Source organism: Pseudophryne corroboree, chromosome 4 (assembly GCF_028390025.1).
Source record: "Pseudophryne corroboree isolate aPseCor3 chromosome 4, aPseCor3.hap2, whole genome shotgun sequence".
Taxonomy (NCBI): domain Eukaryota; kingdom Metazoa; phylum Chordata; class Amphibia; order Anura; family Myobatrachidae; genus Pseudophryne; species Pseudophryne corroboree.
In genome coordinates this window covers 15867320-15883971 of record NC_086447.1, presented here as the reverse complement: position 1 = coordinate 15883971, position 16652 = coordinate 15867320, and the positions used below count along the sequence as shown (strand labels likewise).

Sequence of the window (16652 nt, the reverse complement as noted above, 5' to 3'; positions counted from 1 at the left end):
AGGAAACTATCTAGATGAATGCTTTTTAGCCTTTGTCAGTACATGCTTTTGCAAGCTGTCTCTGTGGCGCAATCGGTTAGCGCTTTCGGCTGTTAACCGAAAGGTTGGTGGTTCAATCCCACCCAGGGACGTAATTGACCTTGTGATCAAATTTTGCTGATCTTTAAGTAGACAAGTCAAAATTTCAAACCACCTCTTATGGTGTAGGGTACCTGGCCTTCTCTGATGCAATCAGAGTCATATTTGATTAAGTCATTTTATAAAAAACAGGAAGCACAATTTAGCATGGGGTTGCAGAGAAAAAAAATTATGCAGGCAGAGAAATCCAATTGAGTGATTAATCAGCTCTCCATTTTATGGCTTTATTTTTATGCTAACACATTTGCTCTCTGAAAAGTGTCCACAAAGCCAAGTCTCTGATTAACACCTTTGTAGGAATGGTTTTTCACCTATTACTGATTAAAACTTGCTTCATTGGAAAGGCAGCAAGATGCATCCTCATTACAATGTCCACTGAAATAATACAGGTTGACACCAGGAAACATAAACCTCACTGCATCCTTGCTGCTTTCTCAAGTGGGAATCTGTTTAATGTGAAAACCAGGTGATATCTAATCAGCACACAGGTAAGAAGTTAAGAAAATCTTTCTTTAAGGGTGAAGATGTTTCTCACAAAATCGTTGCCCCAATGCATCATTGAAATTCAAGATGGAAAGATGATTTTGAAATATCAATTGTACATTTTGCATTGCTCATCTGGTGACAATGTAGCTTGTTTTTGTCAATTACCATTTCAGTAATAGGGTAAAGAAAATTAAGTGGATTTCTGAAAGAAAACAATGCTGTCAATATACTATTAAAACAAATTAAAATGTTAAAAGTTATTGTACTTTAAGTAAAAATAAAAGAGTCAAAATATCAATTCCAGTTTTGGAAGAATTTAATTAACAAAAAAATAAGTGCACATAGCAGAGGATGGTTTCGATCCACCGACCTCTGGGTTATGGGCCCAGCACGCTTCCGCTGCGCCACTCTGCTGCTCATGTAAGTGTCAGAGATCCTGAAGTACTCACTCATCATGTGAAAGTACCAATGTGTTTCTTCGTTGGTCAATGGAAGAAAAATCTTGCAAAACTCTCCAGATTATTGCCTTTTTAACCTTTTTCTAGGAAACTTTCTAGATGAATGCTTTTTAGCCTTTGTCAGTACATGCTTTTGCAAGCTGTCTCTGTGGCGCAATCGGTTAGCGCATTCGGCTGTTAACCGAAAGGTTGGTGGTTCAATCCCACCCAGGGACGTAATTGACCTTGTGATCAAATTTTGCTGATCTTTAAGTAGACAAGTCAAAATTTCAAACCACCTCTTATGGTGTAGGGTACCTGGCCTTCTCTGATGCAATCAGAGTCATATTTGATTAAGTCATTTTATAAAAAACAGGAAGCACAATTTAGCATGGGGTTGCAGAGAAAAAAAATTATGCAGGCAGAGAAATCCAATTGAGTGATTAATCAGCTCTCCATTTTATGGCTTTATTTTTATGCTAACACATTTGCTCTCTGAAAAGTGTCCACAAAGCCAAGTCTCTGATTAACACCTTTGTAGGAATGGTTTTTCACCTATTACTGATTAAAACTTGCTTCATTGGAAAGGCAGCAAGATGCATCCTCATTACAATGTCCACTTAAATAATACAGGTTGACACCAGGAAACATAAACCTCACTGCATCCTTGCTGCTTTCTCAAGTGGGAATCTGTTTAATGTGAAAACCAGGTGATATCTAATCAGCACACAGGTAAGAAGTTAAGAAAATCTTTCTTTAAGGGTGAAGATGTTTCTCACAAAATCGTTGCCCCAATGCATCATTGAAATTCAAGATGGAAAGATGATTTTGAAATATCAATTGTACATTTTGCATTGCTCATCTGGTGACAATGTAGCTTGTTTTTGTCAATTACCATTTCAGTAATAGGGTAAAGAAAATTAAGTGGATTTCTGAAAGAAAACAATGCTGTCAATATACTATTAAAACAAATTAAAATGTTAAAAGTTATTGTACTTTAAGTAAAAATAAAAGAGTCAAAATATCAATTCCAGTTTTGGAAGAATTTAATTAACAAAAAAATAAGTGCACATAGCAGAGGATGGTTTCGATCCACCGACCTCTGGGTTATGGGCCCAGCACGCTTCCGCTGCGCCACTCTGCTGCTCATGTAAGTGTCAGAGATCCTGAAGTACTCACTCATCATGTGAAAGTACCAATGTGTTTCTTCGTTGGTCAATGGAAGAAAAATCTTGCAAAACTCTCCAGATTATTGCCTTTTTAACCTTTTTCTAGGAAACTTTCTAGATGAATGCTTTTTAGCCTTTGTCAGTACATGCTTTTGCAAGCTGTCTCTGTGGCGCAATCGGTTAGCGCATTCGGCTGTTAACCGAAAGGTTGGTGGTTCAATCCCAACCAGGAACGTAATTGACCTTGTGATCAAATTTTGCTGATCTTTAAGTAGACAAGTCAAAATTTCAAACCACCTCTTATGGTGTAGGGTACCTGGCCTTCTCTGATGCAATCAGAGTCATATTTGATTAAGTCATTTTATAAAAAACAGGAAGCACAATTTAGCATGGGGTTGCAGAGAAAAAAAATGATGCAGGCAGAGAAATCCAATTGAGTGATTAAACAGCTCTCCATTTTATGGCTTTATTTTTATGCTAACACATTTGCTCTCTGAAAAGTGTCCACAAAGCCAAGTCTCTGATTAACACCTTTGTAGGAATGGTTTTTCACCTATTACTGATTAAAACTTGCTTCATTGGAAAGGCAGCAAGATGCATCCTCATTACAATGTCCACTGAAATAATACAGGTTGACACCAGGAAACATAAACCTCACTGCATCCTTGCTGCTTTCTCAAGTGGGAATCTGTTTAATGTGAAAACCAGGTGATATCTAACCAGCACACAGGTAAGAAGTTAAGAAAATCTTTCTTTAAGGGTGAAGATGTTTCTCACAAAATCGTTGCCCCAATGCATCATTGAAATTCAAGATGGAAAGATGATTTTGAAATATCAATTGTACATTTTGCATTGCTCATCTGGTGACAATGTAGCTTGTTTTTGTCAATTACCATTTCAGTAATAGGGTAAAGAAAATTAAGTGGATTTCTGAAAGAAAACAATGCTGTCAATATACTATTAAAACAAATTAAAATGTTAAAAGTTATTGTACTGTAAGTAAAAATAAAAGAGTCAAAATATCAATTCCAGTTTTGGAAGAATTTAATTAACAAAAAAATAAGTGCACATAGCAGAGGATGGTTTCAATCCACCGACCTCTGGGTTATGGGCCCAGCACGCTTCCGCTGCGCCACTCTGCTGCTCATGTAAGTGTCAGAGATCCTGAAGTACTCACTCATCATGTGAAAGTACCAATGTGTTTCTTCGTTGGTCAATGGAAGAAAAATCTTGCAAAACTCTCCAGATTATTGCCTTTTTAACCTTTTTCTAGGAAACTTTCTAGATGAATGCTTTTTAGCCTTTGTCAGTACATGCTTTTGCAAGCTGTCCCTGTGGCGCAATTGGTTAGCGCATTCGGCTGTTAACCGAAAGGTTGGTGGTTCAATCCCACCCAGGGACGTAATTGACCGTGTGATCAAATTTTGGTGATCTTTAAGTAGACAAGTCAAAATTTCAAACCACCTCTTATAGTGTAGGGTACCTGGCCTTCTCTGATGCAATCAGATTTGATTAAGTCATTTTATAAAAAACAGGAAGCACAATTTAGCATGGGGTTGCAGAGAAAAAAAATTATGCAGGCAGAGAAATCCAATTGAGTGATTAATCAGCTCTCCATACTATGGCTTTATTTTTATGCTAACACATTTGCTCTCTGAAAAGTGTCCACAAAGCCAAGTCTCTGATTAACACCTTTGTAGGAATGGTTTTTCACCTATTACTGATTAAAACTTGCTTCATTGGAAAGGCAGCAAGATGCATCCTCATTACAATGTCCACTGAAATAATACAGGTTGACACCAGGAAACATAAACCTCACTGCATCCTTGCTGCTTTCTCAAGTGGGAATCTGTTTAATGTGAAAACCAGGTGATATCTAATCAGCACACAGGCAAGAAGTTAAGAAAATCTTTCTTTAAGGGTGAAGATGTTTCTCACAAAATCGTTGCCCCAATGCATCATTGAAATTCAAGATGGAAAGATGATTTTGAAATATCAATTGTACATTTTGCATTGCTCTTCTGGTGACAATGTAGCTTGTTTTTGTCAATTACCATTTCAGTAATAGGGTAAAGAAAATTAAGTGGATTTCTGAAAGAAAACAATGCTGTCAATATACTATTAAAACAAATTAAAATGTTAAAAGTTATTGTACTTTAAGTAAAAATAAAAGAGTCAAAATATCAATTCCAGTTTTGGAAGAATTTAATTAACAAAAAAATAAGTGCACATAGCAGAGGATGGTTTCGATCCACCGACCTCTGGGTTATGGGCCCAGCACGCTTCCACTGCGCTACTCTGCTGCTCATGTAAGTGTCAGAGATCCTGAAGTACTCTCTCATCATGTGAAAGTACCAATGTGTTTCTTCGTTGGTCAATGGAAGAAAAATCTTGCAAAACTCTCCAGATTATTGCCTTTTTAACCTTTTTCTAGGAAACTTTCTAGATGAATGCTTTTTAGCCTTTGTCAGTACATGCTTTTGCAAGCTGTCTCTGTGGCGCAATCGGTTAGCGCATTCGGCTGTTAACCGAAAGGTCTGGTGGTTCAATCCCACCCAGGGACGTAATTGACTTTGTGATCAAATTTTGGTGATCTTTAAGTAGACAAGTCAAAATTTCAAACCACCTCTTATAGTGTAGGGTACCTGGCCTTCTCTGATGCAATCAGATTTGATTAAGTCATTTTATAAAAAACAGGAAGCACAATTTAGCATGGGGTTGCAGAGAAAAAAAATGATGCAGGCAGAGAAATCCAATTGAGTGATTAATCAGCTCTCCATTTTATGGCTTTATTTTTATGCTAACACATTTGCTCTCTGAAAAGTGTCCACAAAGCCAAGTCTCTGATTAACACCTTTGTAGGAATGGTTTTTCACCTATTACTGATTAAAACTTGCTTCATTGGAAAGGCAGCAAGATGCATCCTCATTACAATGTCCACTGAAATAATACAGGTTGACACCAGGAAACATAAACCTCACTGCATCCTTGCTGCTTTCTCAAGTGGGAATCTGTTTAATGTGAAAACCAGGTGATATCTAATCAGCACACAGGTAAGAAGTTAAGAAAATCTTTCTTTAAGGGTGAAGATGTTTCTCACAAAATCGTTGCCCCAATGCATCATTGAAATTCAAGATGGAAAGATGATTTTGAAATATCAATTGTACATTTTGCATTGCTCATCTGGTGACAATGTAGCTTGTTTTTGTCAATTACCATTTCAGTAATAGGGTAAAGAAAATTAAGTGGATTTCTGAAAGAAAACAATGCTGTCAATATACTATTAAAACAAATTAAAATGTTAAAAGTTATTGTACTTTAAGTAAAAATAAAAGAGTCAAAATATCAATTCCAGTTTTGGAAGAATTTAATTAACAAAAAAATAAGTGCACATAGCAGAGGATGGTTTCGATCCACCGACCTCTGGGTTATGGGCCCAGCACGCTTCCGCTGCGCCACTCTGCTGCTCATGTAAGTGTCAGAGATCCTGAAGTACTCACTCATCATGTGAAAGTACCAATGTGTTTCTTCGTTGGTCAATGGAAGAAAAATCTTGCAAAACTCTCCAGATTATTGCCTTTTTAACCTTTTTCTAGGAAACTTTCTAGATGAATGCTTTTTAGCCTTTGTCAGTACATGCTTTTGCAAGCTGTCTCTGTGGCGCAATCGGTTAGCGCATTCGGCTGTTAACCGAAAGGTTGGTGGTACAATCGCACCCAGGGACGTAATTGACCTTGTGATCAAATTTTGGTGATCTTTAAGTAGACAAGTCAAAATTTCAAACCACCTCTTATAGTGTAGGGTACCTGGCCTTCTCTGATGCAGTCATATTTGATTAAGTCATTTTATAAAAAACAGGAAGCACAATTTAGCATGGGGTTGCAGAGAAAAAAAATTATGCAGGCAGAGAAATCCAATTGAGTGATTAATCAGCTCTCCATTTTATGGCTTTATTTTTATGCTAACACATTTGCTCTCTGAAAAGTGTCCACAAAGCCAAGTCTCTGATTAACACCTTTGTAGGAATGGTTTTTCACCTATTACTGATTAAAACTTGCTTCATTGGAAAGGCAGCAAGATGCATCCTCATTACAATGTCCACTGAAATAATACAGGTTGACACCAGGAAACATAAACCTCACTGCATCCTTGCTGCTTTCTCAAGTGGGAATCTGTTTAATGTGAAAACCAGGTGATATCTAATCAGCACACAGGTAAGAAGTTAAGAAAATCTTTCTTTAAGGGTGAAGATGTTTCTCACAAAATCGTTGCCCCAATGCATCATTGAAATTCAAGATGGAAAGATGATTTTGAAATATCAATTGTACATTTTGCATTGCTCTTCTGGTGACAATGTAGCTTGTTTTTGTCAATTACCATTTCAGTAATAGGGTAAAGAAAATTAAGTGGATTTCTGAAAGAAAACAATGCTGTCAATATACTATTAAAACAAATTAAAATGTTAAAAGTTATTGTACTTTAAGTAAAAATAAAAGAGTCAAAATATCAATTCCAGTTTTGGAAGAATTTAATTAACAAAAAATAAGTGCACATAGCAGAGGATGGTTTCAATCCACCGACCTCTGGGTTATGGGCCCAGCACGCTTCTGCTGCCCCACTCTGCTGCTCATGTAAGTGTCAGAGATCCTGAAGTACTCACTCATTATGTGAAAGTACCAATGTGTTTCGTCTTTGGTCAATGGAAGAAAAATCTTGCAAAACTCTCCAGATTATTGCCTTTTTAACCTTTTTCTAGGAAACTTTCTAGATGAATGCTTTTTAGCCTTTGTCAGTACATGCTTTTGCAAGCTGTCTCTGTGGCGCAATCGGTTAGCGCATTCGTCTGTTAACCGAAAGGTTGGTGGTTCAATCCCACCCAGGGACGTAATTGACCTTGTGATCAAATTTTGGTGATCTTTAAGTAGACAAGTCAAAATTTCAAACCACCTCTTATAGTGTAGGGTACCTGGCCTTCTCTGATGCAATCAGATTTGATTAAGTCATTTTATAAAAAACAGGAAGCACAATTTAGCATGGGGTTGCAGAGAAAAAAAATGATGCAGGCAGAGAAATCCAATTGAGTGATTAATCAGCTCTCCATTTTATGGCTTTATTTTTATGCTAACACATTTGCTCTCTGAAAAGTGTCCACAAAGCCAAGTCTCTGATTAACACCTTTGTAGGAATGGTTTTTCACCTATTACTGATTAAAACTTGCTTCATTGGAAAGGCAGCAAGATGCATCCTCATTACAATGTCCACTGAAATAATACAGGTTGACACCAGGAAACATAAACCTCACTGCATCCTTGCTGCTTTCTCAAGTGGGAATCTGTTTAATGTGAAAACCAGGTGATATCTAATCAGCACACAGGTAAGAAGTTAAGAAAATCTTTCTTTAAGGGTGAAGATGTTTCTCACAAAATCGTTGCCCCAATGCATCATTGAAATTCAAGATGGAAAGATGATTTTGAAATATCAATTGTACATTTTGCATTGCTCATCTGGTGACAATGTAGCTTGTTTTTGTCAATTACCATTTCAGTAATAGGGTAAAGAAAATTAAGTGGATTTCTGAAAGAAAACAATGCTGTCAATATACTATTAAAACAAATTAAAATGTTAAAAGTTATTGTACTTTAAGTAAAAATAAAAGAGTCAAAATATCAATTCCAGTTTTGGAAGAATTTAATTAACAAAAAAATAAGTGCACATAGCAGAGGATGGTTTCGATCCACCGACCTCTGGGTTATGGGCCCAGCACGCTTCCGCTGCGCCACTCTGCTGCTCATGTAAGTGTCAGAGATCCTGAAGTACTCACTCATCATGTGAAAGTACCAATGTGTTTCTTCGTTGGTCAATGGAAGAAAAATCTTGCAAAACTCTCCAGATTATTGCCTTTTTAACCTTTTTCTAGGAAACTTTCTAGATGAATGCTTTTTAGCCTTTGTCAGTACATGCTTTTGCAAGCTGTCTCTGTGGCGCAATCGGTTAGCGCATTCGGCTGTTAACCGAAAGGTTGGTGGTTCAATCCCACCCAGGGACGTAATTGACCTTGTGATCAAATTTTGCTGATCTTTAAGTAGACAAGTCAAAATTTCAAACCACCTCTTATGGTGTAGGGTACCTGGCCTTCTCTGATGCAATCAGAGTCATATTTGATTAAGTCATTTTATAAAAAACAGGAAGCACAATTTAGCATGGGGTTGCAGAGAAAAAAAATTATGCAGGCAGAGAAATCCAATTGAGTGATTAATCAGCTCTCCATTTTATGGCTTTATTTTTATGCTAACACTTTTGCTCTCTGAAAAGTGTCCACAAAGCCAAGTCTCTGATTAACACCTTTGTAGGAATGGTTTTTCACCTATTACTGATTAAAACTTGCTTCATTGGAAAGGCAGCAAGATGCATCCTCATTACAATGTCCACTGAAATAATACAGGTTGACACCAGGAAACATAAACCTCACTGCATCCTTGCTGCTTTCTCAAGTGGGAATCTGTTTAATGTGAAAACCAGGTGATATCTAATCAGCACACAGGTAAGAAGTTAAGAAAATCTTTCTTTAAGGGTGAAGATGTTTCTCACAAAATCGTTGCCCCAATGCATCATTGAAATTCAAGATGGAAAGATGATTTTGAAATATCAATTGTACATTTTGCATTGCTCTTCTGGTGACAATGTAGCTTGTTTTTGTCAATTACCATTTCAGTAATAGGGTAAAGAAAATTAAGTGGATTTCTGAAAGAAAACAATGCTGTCAATATACTATTAAAACAAATTAAAATGTTAAAAGTTATTGTACTTTAAGTAAAAATAAAAGAGTCAAAATATCAATTCCAGTTTTGGAAGAATTTAATTAACAAAAAAATAAGTGCACATAGCAGAGGATGGTTTCAATCCACCGACCTCTGGGTTATGGGCCCAGCACGCTTCTGCTGCCCCACTCTGCTGCTCATGTAAGTGTCAGAGATCCTGAAGTACTCACTCATTATGTGAAAGTACCAATGTGTTTCTTCTTTGGTCAATGGAAGAAAAATCTTGCAAAACTCTCCAGATTATTGCCTTTTTAACCTTTTTCTAGGAAACTTTCTAGATGAATGCTTTTTAGCCTTTGTCAGTACATGCTTTTGCAAGCTGTCTCTGTGGCGCAATCGGTTAGCGCATTCGGCTGTTAACCGAAAGGTTGGTGGTACAATCGCACCCAGGGACGTAATTGACCTTGTGATCAAATTTTGGTGATCTTTAAGTAGACAAGTCAAAATTTCAAACCACCTCTTATAGTGTAGGGTACCTGGCCTTCTCTGATGCAGTCATATTTGATTAAGTCATTTTATAAAAAACAGGAAGCACAATTTAGCATGGGGTTGCAGAGAAAAAAAATTATGCAGGCAGAGAAATCCAATTGAGTGATTAATCAGCTCTCCATTTTATGGCTTTATTTTTATGCTAACACATTTGCTCTCTGAAAAGTGTCCACAAAGCCAAGTCTCTGATTAACACCTTTGTAGGAATGGTTTTTCACCTATTACTGATTAAAACTTGCTTCATTGGAAAGGCAGCAAGATGCATCCTCATTACAATGTCCACTGAAATAATACAGGTTGACACCAGGAAACATAAACCTCACTGCATCCTTGCTGCTTTCTCAAGTGGGAATCTGTTTAATGTGAAAACCAGGTGATATCTAATCAGCACACAGGTAAGAAGTTAAGAAAATCTTTCTTTAAGGGTGAAGATGTTTCTCACAAAATCGTTGCCCCAATGCATCATTGAAATTCAAGATGGAAAGATGATTTTGAAATATCAATTGTACATTTTGCATTGCTCTTCTGGTGACAATGTAGCTTGTTTTTGTCAATTACCATTTCAGTAATAGGGTAAAGAAAATTAAGTGGATTTCTGAAAGAAAACAATGCTGTCAATATACTATTAAAACAAATTAAAATGTTAAAAGTTATTGTACTTTAAGTAAAAATAAAAGAGTCAAAATATCAATTCCAGTTTTGGAAGAATTTAATTAACAAAAAAATAAGTGCACATAGCAGAGGATGGTTTCAATCCACCGACCTCTGGGTTATGGGCCCAGCGCGCTTCTGCTGCCCCACTCTGCTGCTCATGTAAGTGTCAGAGATCCTGAAGTACTCACTCATTATGTGAAAGTACCAATGTGTTTCGTCTTTGGTCAATGGAAGAAAAATCTTGCAAAACTCTCCAGATTATTGCCTTTTTAACCTTTTTCTAGGAAACTTTCTAGATGAATGCTTTTTAGCCTTTGTCAGTACATGCTTTTGCAAGCTGTCTCTGTGGCGCAATCGGTTAGCGCATTCGTCTGTTAACCGAAAGGTTGGTGGTTCAATCCCACCCAGGGACGTAATTGACCTTGTGATCAAATTTTGGTGATCTTTAAGTAGACAAGTCAAAATTTCAAACCACCTCTTATAGTGTAGGGTACCTGGCCTTCTCTGATGCAATCAGATTTGATTAAGTCATTTTATAAAAAACAGGAAGCACAATTTAGCATGGGGTTGCAGAGAAAAAAAATGATGCAGGCAGAGAAATCCAATTGAGTGATTAATCAGCTCTCCATTTTATGGCTTTATTTTTATGCTAACACATTTGCTCTCTGAAAAGTGTCCACAAAGCCAAGTCTCTGATTAACACCTTTGTAGGAATGGTTTTTCACCTATTACTGATTAAAACTTGCTTCATTGGAAAGGCAGCAAGATGCATCCTCATTACAATGTCCACTGAAATAATACAGGTTGACACCAGGAAACATAAACCTCACTGCATCCTTGCTGCTTTCTCAAGTGGGAATCTGTTTAATGTGAAAACCAGGTGATATCTAATCAGCACACAGGTAAGAAGTTAAGAAAATCTTTCTTTAAGGGTGAAGATGTTTCTCACAAAATCGTTGCCCCAATGCATCATTGAAATTCAAGATGGAAAGATGATTTTGAAATATCAATTGTACATTTTGCATTGCTCTTCTGGTGACAATGTAGCTTGTTTTTGTCAATTACCATTTCAGTAATAGGGTAAAGAAAATTAAGTGGATTTCTGAAAGAAAACAATGCTGTCAATATACTATTAAAACAAATTAAAATGTTAAAAGTTATTGTACTTTAAGTAAAAATAAAAGAGTCAAAATATCAATTCCAGTTTTGGAAGAATTTAATTAACAAAAAAATAAGTGCACATAGCAGAGGATGGTTTCGATCCACCGACCTCTGGGTTATGGGCCCAGCACGCTTCCGCTGCGCCACTCTGCTGCTCATGTAAGTGTCAGAGATCCTGAAGTACTCACTTATCATGTGAAAGTACCAATGTGTTTCTTCGTTGGTCAATGGAAGAAAAATCTTGCAAAACTCTCCAGATTATTGCCTTTTTAACCTTTTTCTAGGAAACTTTCTAGATGAATGCTTTTTAGCCTTTGTCAGTACATGCTTTTGCAAGCTGTCTCTGTGGCGCAATCGGTTAGAGCATTCGGCTGTTAACCGAAAGGTTGGTGGTTCAATCCCAACCAGGGATGTAATTGACCTTGTGATCAAATTTTGCTGATCTTTAAGTAGACAAGTCAAAATTTCAAACCACCTCTTATGGTGTAGGGTACCTGGCCTTCTCTGATGCAATCAGAGTCATATTTGATTAAGTCATTTTATAAAAAACAGGAAGCACAATTTAGCATGGGGTTGCAGAGAAAAAAAATGATGCAGGCAGAGAAATCCAATTGAGTGATTAATCAGCTCTCCATTTTATGGCTTTATTTTTATGCTAACACATTTGCTCTCTGAAAAGTGTCCACAAAGCCAAGTCTCTGATTAACACCTTTGTAGGAATGGTTTTTCACCTATTACTGATTAAAACTTGCTTCATTGGAAAGGCAGCAAGATGCATCCTCATTACAATGTCCACTGAAATAATACAGGTTGACACCAGGAAACATAAACCTCACTGCATCCTTGCTGCTTTCTCAAGTGGGAATCTGTTTAATGTGAAAACCAGGTGATATCTAATCAGCACACAGGTAAGAAGTTAAGAAAATCTTTCTTTAAGGGTGAAGATGTTTCTCACAAAATCGTTGCCCCAATGCATCATTGAAATTCAAGATGGAAAGATGATTTTGAAATATCAATTGTACATTTTGCATTGCTCTTCTGGTGACAATGTAGCTTGTTTTTGTCAATTACCATTTCAGTAATAGGGTAAAGAAAATTAAGTGGATTTCTGAAAGAAAACAATGCTGTCAATATACTATTAAAACAAATTAAAATGTTAAAAGTTATTGTACTTTAAGTAAAAATAAAAGAGTCAAAATATCAATTCCAGTTTTGGAAGAATTTAATTAACAAAAAAATAACTGCACATAGCAGAGGATGGTTTCGATCCACCGACCTCTGGGTTATGGGCCCAGCACGCTTCCGCTGCGCCACTCTGCTGCTCATGTAAGTGTCAGAGATCCTGAAGTACTCACTCATCATGTGAAAGTACCAATGTGTTTCTTCGTTGGTCAATGGAAGAAAAATCTTGCAAAACTCTCCAGATTATTGCCTTTTTAACCTTTTTCTAGGAAACTTTCTAGATGAATGCTTTTTAGCCTTTGTCAGTACATGCTTTTGCAAGCTGTCTCTGTGGCGCAATCGGTTAGCGCATTCGGCTGTTAACCGAAAGGTTGGTGGTTCAATCCCAACCAGGGACGTAATTGACCTTGTGATCAAATTTTGCTGATCTTTAAGTAGACAAGTCAAAATTTCAAACCACCTCTTATGGTGTAGGGTACCTGGCCTTCTCTGATGCAATCAGAGTCATATTTGATTAAGTCATTTTATAAATAACAGGAAGCACAATTTAGCATGGGGTTGCAGAGAAAAAAAATGATGCAGGCAGAGAAATCCAATTGAGTGATTAATCAGCTCTCCATTTTATGGCTTTATTTTTATGTTAACACATTTGCTCTCTGAAAAGTGTCCACAAAGCCAAGTCTCTGATTAACACCTTTGTAGGAATGGTTTTTCACCTATTACTGATTAAAACTTGCTTCATTGGAAAGGCAGCAAGATGCATCCTCATTACAATGTCCACTGAAATAATACAGGTTGACACCAGGAAACATAAACCTCACTGCATCCTTGCTGCTTTCTCAAGTGGGAATCTGTTTAATGTGAAAACCAGGTGATATCTAATCAGCACACAGGTAAGAAGTTAAGAAAATCTTTCTTTAAGGGTGAAGATGTTTCTCACAAAATCGTTGCCCCAATGCATCATTGAAATTCAAGATGGAAAGATGATTTTGAAATATCAATTGTACATTTTGCATTGCTCTTCTGGTGACAATGTAGCTTGTTTTTGTCAATTACCATTTCAGTAATAGGGTAAAGAAAATTAAGTGGATTTCTGAAAGAAAACAATGCTGTCAATATACTATTAAAACAAATTAAAATGTTAAAAGTTATTGTACTTTAAGTAAAAATAAAAGAGTCAAAATATCAATTCCAGTTTTGGAAGAATTTAATTAACAAAAAAATAAGTGCACATAGCAGAGGATGGTTTCGATCCACCGACCTCTGGGTTATGGGCCCAGCACGCTTCCGCTGCGCCACTCTGCTGCTCATGTAAGTGTCAGAGATCCTGAAGTACTCACTCATCATGTGAAAGTACCAATGTGTTTCTTCGTTGGTCAATGGAAGAAAAATCTTGCAAAACTCTCCAGATTATTGCCTTTTTAACCTTTTTCTAGGAAACTTTCTAGATGAATGCTTTTTAGCCTTTGTCAGTACATGCTTTTGTAAGCTGTCTCTGTGGCGCAATCGGTTAGCGCATTCGGCTGTTAACCGAAAGGTTGGTGGTTCAATCCCAACCAGGGACGTAATTGACCTTGTGATCAAATTTTGCTGATCTTTAAGTAGACAAGTCAAAATTTCAAACCACCTCTTATGGTGTAGGGTACCTGGCCTTCTCTGATGCAATCAGAGTCATATTTGATTAAGTCATTTTATATAAAACAGGAAGCACAATTTAGCATGGGGTTGCAGAGAAAAAAAATGATGCAGGCAGAGAAATCCAATTGAGTGATTAATCAGCTCTCCATTTTATGGCTTTATTTTTATGCTAACACATTTGCTCTCTGAAAAGTGTCCACAAAGCCAAGTCTCTGATTAACACCTTTGTAGGAATGGTTTTTCACCTATTACTGATTAAAACTTGCTTCATTGGAAAGGCAGCAAGATGCATCCTCATTACAATGTCCACTGAAATAATACAGGTTGACACCAGGAAACATAAACCTCACTGCATCCTTGCTGCTTTCTCAAGTGGGAATCTGTTTAATGTGAAAACCAGGTGATATCTAATCAGCACACAGGTAAGAAGTTAAGAAAATCTTTCTTTAAGGGTGAAGATGTTTCTCACAAAATCGTTGCCCCAATGCATCATTGAAATTCAAGATGGAAAGATGATTTTGAAATATCAATTGTACATTTTGCATTGCTCTTCTGGTGACAATGTAGCTTGTTTTTGTCAATTACCATTTCAGTAATAGGGTAAAGAAAATTAAGTGGATTTCTGAAAGAAAACAATGCTGTCAATATACTATTAAAACAAATTAAAATGTTAAAAGTTATTGTACTTTAAGTAAAAATAAAAGAGTCAAAATATCAATTCCAGTTTTGGAAGAATTTAATTAACAAAAAAATAAGTGCACATAGCAGAGGATGGTTTCGATCCACCGACCTCTGGGTTATGGGCCCAGCACGCTTCCGCTGCGCCACTCTGCTGCTCATGTAAGTGTCAGAGATCCTGAAGTACTCACTCATCATGTGAAAGTACCAATGTGTTTCTTCGTTGGTCAATGGAAGAAAAATCTTGCAAAACTCTCCAGATTATTGCCTTTTTAACCTTTTTCTAGGAAACTTTCTAGATGAATGCTTTTTAGCCTTTGTCAGTACATGCTTTTGCAAGCTGTCTCTGTGGCGCAATCGGTTAGCGCATTCGGCTGTTAACCGAAAGGTTGGTGGTTCAATCCCAACCAGGGACGTAATTGACCTTGTGATCAAATTTTGCTGATCTTTAAGTAGACAAGTCAAAATTTCAAACCACCTCTTATGGTGTAGGGTACCTGGCCTTCTCTGATGCAATCAGAGTCATATTTGATTAAGTCATTTTATAAAAAACAGGAAGCACAATTTAGCATGGGGTTGCAGAGAAAAAAAATGATGCAGGCAGAGAAATCCAATTGAGTGATTAATCAGCTCTCCATTTTATGGCTTTATTTTTATGCTAACACATTTGCTCTCTGAAAAGTGTCCACAAAGCCAAGTCTCTGATTAACACCTTTGTAGGAATGGTTTTTCACCTATTACTGATTAAAACTTGCTTCATTGGAAAGGCAGCAAGATGCATCCTCATTACAATGTCCACTGAAATAATACAGGTTGACACCAGGAAACATAAACCTCACTGCATCCTTGCTGCTTTCTCAAGTGGGAATCTGTTTAATGTGAAAACCAGGTGATATCTAATCAGCACACAGGTAAGAAGTTAAGAAAATCTTTCTTTAAGGGTGAAGATGTTTCTCACAAAATCGTTGCCCCAATGCATCATTGAAATTCAAGATGGAAAGATGATTTTGAAATATCAATTGTACATTTTGCATTGCTCTTCTGGTGACAATGTAGCTTGTTTTTGTCAATTACCATTTCAGTAATAGGGTAAAGAAAATTAAGTGGATTTCTGAAAGAAAACAATGCTGTCAATATACTATTAAAACAAATTAAAATGTTAAAAGTTATTGTACTTTAAGTAAAAATAAAAGAGTCAAAATATCAATTCCAGTTTTGGAAGAATTTAATTAACAAAAAAATAAGTGCACATAGCAGAGGATGGTTTCGATCCACCGACCTCTGGGTTATGGGCCCAGCACGCTTCCGCTGCGCCACTCTGCTGCTCATGTAAGTGTCAGAGATCCTGAAGTACTCACTCATCATGTGAAAGTACCAATGTGTTTCTTCGTTGGTCAATGGAAGAAAAATCTTGCAAAACTCTCCAGATTATTGCCTTTTTAACCTTTTTCTAGGAAACTTTCTAGATGAATGCTTTTTAGCCTTTGTCAGTACATGCTTTTGCAAGCTGTCTCTGTGGCGCAATCGGTTAGCGCATTCGGCTGTTAACCGAAAGGTTGGTGGTTCAATCCCAACCAGGGACGTAATTGACCTTGTGATCAAATTTTGCTGATCTTTAAGTAGACAAGTCAAAATTTCAAACCACCTCTTATGGTGTAGGGTACCTGGCCTTCTCTGATGCAATCAGAGTCATATTTGATTAAGTCATTTTATAAAAAACAGGAAGCACAATTTAGCATGGGGTTGCAGAGAAAAAAAATGATGCAGGCAGAGAAATCCAATTGAGTGATTAATCAGCTCTC

At 36.9% G+C, this 16652-nt stretch overlaps 10 non-coding genes across 10 annotated transcripts; 9 read left to right on the top strand and 1 right to left on the bottom strand.

Annotated features, from left to right (window-relative positions):
• Positions 1 to 57: 57 nt before the first annotated feature.
• Positions 58 to 131, top strand: TRNAN-GUU (transfer RNA asparagine (anticodon GUU)). Its single transcript has one exon. It is a non-coding gene; the product is annotated as a tRNA-Asn (tRNA).
• Positions 132 to 1224: 1093 nt separating this feature from the next.
• Positions 1225 to 1298, top strand: TRNAN-GUU (transfer RNA asparagine (anticodon GUU)). The gene has a single exon. It is a non-coding gene; the product is annotated as a tRNA-Asn (tRNA).
• Positions 1299 to 3558: 2260 nt separating this feature from the next.
• Positions 3559 to 3632, top strand: TRNAN-GUU (transfer RNA asparagine (anticodon GUU)). The gene has a single exon. It is a non-coding gene; the product is annotated as a tRNA-Asn (tRNA).
• An 829-nt stretch (positions 3633 to 4461) lies between these two features.
• Positions 4462 to 4533, bottom strand: TRNAM-CAU (transfer RNA methionine (anticodon CAU)). The gene has a single exon. It is a non-coding gene; the product is annotated as a tRNA-Met (tRNA).
• A 186-nt stretch (positions 4534 to 4719) lies between these two features.
• Positions 4720 to 4794, top strand: TRNAN-GUU (transfer RNA asparagine (anticodon GUU)). Its single transcript has one exon. It is a non-coding gene; the product is annotated as a tRNA-Asn (tRNA).
• Positions 4795 to 8202: 3408 nt separating this feature from the next.
• On the top strand, positions 8203 to 8276 carry TRNAN-GUU (transfer RNA asparagine (anticodon GUU)). The gene has a single exon. It is a non-coding gene; the product is annotated as a tRNA-Asn (tRNA).
• A 4582-nt stretch (positions 8277 to 12858) lies between these two features.
• Positions 12859 to 12932, top strand: TRNAN-GUU (transfer RNA asparagine (anticodon GUU)). Its single transcript has one exon. It is a non-coding gene; the product is annotated as a tRNA-Asn (tRNA).
• A 1093-nt stretch (positions 12933 to 14025) lies between these two features.
• Positions 14026 to 14099, top strand: TRNAN-GUU (transfer RNA asparagine (anticodon GUU)). Its single transcript has one exon. It is a non-coding gene; the product is annotated as a tRNA-Asn (tRNA).
• A 1093-nt stretch (positions 14100 to 15192) lies between these two features.
• On the top strand, positions 15193 to 15266 carry TRNAN-GUU (transfer RNA asparagine (anticodon GUU)). The gene has a single exon. It is a non-coding gene; the product is annotated as a tRNA-Asn (tRNA).
• Positions 15267 to 16359: 1093 nt separating this feature from the next.
• TRNAN-GUU (transfer RNA asparagine (anticodon GUU)) lies at positions 16360 to 16433 on the top strand. The gene has a single exon. It is a non-coding gene; the product is annotated as a tRNA-Asn (tRNA).
• Positions 16434 to 16652: the final 219 nt, after the last annotated feature.